We start from the raw sequence: 4,361 nt of genomic DNA on the forward strand, positions 1-4,361 counted from the left end.
GTTTTGCTAGTACTGAAGCAGTCTATCATGTTCTTGACTACGCCAATACAATCTATATCGGATTGCAATGTAAAAGCTTAATTCCAATATAAAACACCTAGAGATCCTATATAACTTCAATCTCTTTTGTTATTTTTATTTTATTTTATTTATTTTATGTTTTTATTTTATTTTTTTATCTTTATGGTTAATTATCATAATCCTAAATCGTGAACTTTGACAAGCTGTGATCCTCAATCTGTCCTTTCGACTTCTTGTGAAACATCTATCGCTAGTATCTTTGCAAGCCCTTTCGAATGCTCAAGAAGTTTCAGTTCAACCCGACTTACAGATTTTGAGACTATGCTGCAATCCGCACTGATGTCCCTTGGTTGCTCGTCGATATTCCTCTTATCTTTATCGGTAGGTCCCCAGTTATCATAGAAATCCTTAACAACCCCCGATTTGCTAACTCCCAATACCTCTTTAAACTGTTGGCAGATATCCTCTATCCGTACAGTCAGATTAACACAACCACGCATGCATTCAGCATACTCAACCTTCTAGACAACTGTGAATTTCAACCATAGAAGTATCTCCCATTTCATCAACAATCAAGAGTACCAGCCTTTCCTCTCTTACGGAAAAATCCAGTTCACCAATACAACACTGACTTTCAGCAACGATTGCCTCAGTCTTTCCAAAACCCTATGAAGAAAAAAAATACCCCAATTCTTTGTCTTTTTCCCCGAAAGCATGAAGCTAGCTCTCCCACCCCTTAAAACTGTAATTCTTCCGCCTTTCATTTCTTAACCTATCCTCCCCTTTAACCCTGAGAAGATCTTATTCTTCCGCCTTGGATTCCCCGAATTGGAATAGCCGACGGAGCTTTCTCCCCCATTTTTGCCTTTAAGAGATCTTTTTACTGAAAAGACGTTTCCAAAACGGTACAAAAAACAGAACAACCTGAAACAAAATCGAAGCCCATAATTGGACCATATTGGGTTGCCCGACCAAGTCAGGTCTCATATTGGGTAAGAGGCCCGTAATAGGACTTGGATTAGAGGTCTTTTGAAATTGGATCCAATTGACTCTTCGAACCAGGCTCACCCATCATTGAATTGATCCTTTTCCTTTCTATTGACTCCCGTTATTGGAATCGAACGGAGCATTTCGTTATTGGTGAGTATGCCCCAGTTGACTGTAACGGGGTGACTAAACCTGGCCTCTCAGTATTTGCACTGGAATTGGCCATCGCTTCTAACATCCAAAGTGATACAATATTAATAAATCTTCTTCATTTATATTTTCATCATATAAACGTGTTACAACACGACAACGTGGGAGCCAGCTGAAAAATCTCGCCAATGCGTCGCAAAAGGTATAGGAGTTTTATCAACAACATCCTCATAAATCTAAGCCGGTTTGGCGATAGCTTCCTTTTGAAGCTTGCTCACCCAAGAATATAAGAAAGGAGGAGAGCACCACCAAAATTCGTAGTTGATATAGTTATTTTCTCCAAGATAAAACAGAATTTTTTCAGTAGCCATAGTTTGGTCTTCTGATATGGATAGCCAAGAGATAGATACTATGCCAGTCAGATTATCTCAACTGACTAGCTCACGAAGGCAACCCCAAGATGAAGAACTGCCTATACTATGATGACAATGGAGGATACAAAGTAACTAATCACTAGTGATTGTATTTGAGTCCAAGCGTGCTTACGATGGTCAGCTAGAAGGCGTATTTGGAGGACAATTTCATAATGAAGACACGAAAGTTCATGCTTGGTCAAAAGTTGAAGGAGTGAGCCACTACCATTGGCTTCAAGGGCTGATGAATCACTTGCCTCGTGAACAACAGTTGGAGTTCATAGCAGACGTTATGCGACAGATCTTCATTTTCTTGTGTTGGTACTGATTGATAACAACATTGCTTCTCACAGACGTCGAAGCTAAAGGAGGGGGTGATATTAGGGACATAGTCTTTAGAACCTTCTAGAGATAAGTTTCTAGAACCTTCTAGAAGCAAGTCTCTGGAACCTTCTAGAAACTTCTTAGTTGGTAGAAGATGTTAGGGACATAGTTCTTAGAACCTTCTAGAGATAAGTTTCTAGAACCTTCTAGAAGCAAGTCTCTGGAACCTTCTAGAAACAAGTCTTTGGAACCTTCTAGAAGCTTCTTAGTTTATAGAAGTTGCTTGAGAAGCTTCCTAAATAGGAGTATATATAGGAATCGAGGGTGAAGAGTTCTTCAGTCTCGACAACACATCTCTTGGAGTTCTAGCTCACCTCTATGGTGTTGTTCTTGTATTCATCTGATTAATCTAATTCTTGCCAGTTCTTCTTGAACTTATTGTTAGATCTCGAGCTTGTATTTCTATATTCGTGACACAATGTCAGATGCAAAGTATTCCATACAAAATAGTAGTAAACTCACTTATGTATGTAATGGTGGTCACAAGAGTGGATCTTGCATATGCAGTGAGTGTTGTAAGCCAATACATATCTAAGGTTGGACCATTGTATTAGACAATAGTAAAGAAGATTTTGAGGTACTTAAAAGGTACAATAGAGGTCAAATTGTGCTTTGGTGGTAAAAACATTGATTTGCAAGATTATTGTGGTGTGGATTGGATTAGAGATGTAAATGATAGAAGATCTATAATAGGACAATTCTTCTTCATTGAAGTGGGAGCTATTTCATGGAATTGCAAGAGACAATCTACCATTGCAAGATCAACAATAGAAGCAGAGTACATGGCAGCACGTCATTATGTAATAGAGGCATGTTGGATAAGGCAACTCTTAGAAGACATTAGACTAGTACAATTAGAAGCAGCTCTAATTATGTGTGACAATCAAAATATCATTCAAGGACCAAACACATTGATATTCAATATCATTTCATATGAGAAAAGATTTTTCATGGAATAATAGGAATAAAATATTGTGCTACAAATGACATACTTGCTGATGTGCTTACAAAGGCATTAGTGAAGAATAGACATCACGAGTTGATACAGAGATTAGAATTGTAAGCCTTTTAAAAATTAGCAAAGTGAGAGTGTTGAAGATCAGGAAGTAGTCACTTAGCTACAACTACATAGAGATTAAGCATAGTATATTGCTAATAATCAAAAGGTAATAAAGAGTTAAAAAAAAGTTACTATGGTAGTACCTAGGATTTAGTTGGATGAAGTAGAAATGTATGTAATATCAAAAAGATGGAAGTTGCCTCGTTGGTTAGCAAACCACCACCTATAAGTAAAGGGTGTTGGAAGTAAGAATTATCTTACTCTACACTTTTCTTTGTATACAAATCTTGTTGATGCCAAGTGTTTGTAGGTTTTAGACTTCTTTTCTTCAATACAAGCTATCAAAGTACTAGTTTACGGATTTGGATTGATGTAGCAAGTGGCAAGTTGGCATTGGAGACTAATACCAAATCACCTTCTTGAAAGGACTTGTGTTGCTGTTGGTTATCTTTATAATGCTTTTATCAATTTTGTATGGTAAAGAGGCGGTGCCATTCCTCTTATAAGGCCATTATAAGCCATTGTATAAATTCCTTTGTTCTTGGATTGTTGACGTCGATGGAATGATGAAGAATTGCTAGCTTAATTGAGTGTTAAGTAGTATTTAAGAAAAATGGTGAATGACCAATACTTGCTTGAATGCTATTATTACAAAAAAACTTCAAGGGTGTTAAGTATTCATCTCAATTATTAAAATGAACCACCACAAGTGCTTATAGCATATTTTCCAAGATTTGATTTACATGCTCTATTTGCCCATCTGTTTGGAGATGGAAGGCTATAGATATTGCAAGTAGTGTACATAGTAGCTTATACAAGGCTTGCCAAAAACTTATTGTAAAGCTAGATATTGATCTAAAATGATGACACGAGATAATCTATGGTGACAAAAGATAATATCAAAGAAGACTTGTTCAAGTATTAGAGCATCAATATCCAAGCGTACTGTAGCGAAGTGAAGTTGCTTCAAAAGTCAATTCATAAAGACAACAACTATAGTATGATTAATAGGCGTCTGCAGCAAACACGTAATGAGATCCATAGTCACCTGTTTCCAACGTACCATGGGTAGCAGAATTGGTTGCAATAGTCTAAGAGACATTGCATTACATTGTTGCGGTAGAAAGAATTTGCCTCAAGAAAATGCTAGGCTTCTAGTTGTCATTAATCATTCAATCAAGCTTCAAAATAAAGAAAATCCTAAGTTTATATATAAATTTTTTCTTTTGAGCAATTACACCAAATACATAAGCTTCAAGTAACCAACAGCATCCAAAATATGATAAATCCTTTAAAACCTTGTATATCCTTATATGAAAAAATTTCCAAACTTCAACAACTCATAT

The sequence above is a fragment of the Physcomitrium patens genome, chromosome 22 (assembly GCF_059467195.1).
Source record: "Physcomitrium patens ecotype Gransden chromosome 22, ASM5946719v1, whole genome shotgun sequence".
In the NCBI taxonomy this organism is placed as follows: Eukaryota; Viridiplantae; Streptophyta; class Bryopsida; order Funariales; family Funariaceae; genus Physcomitrium; species Physcomitrium patens.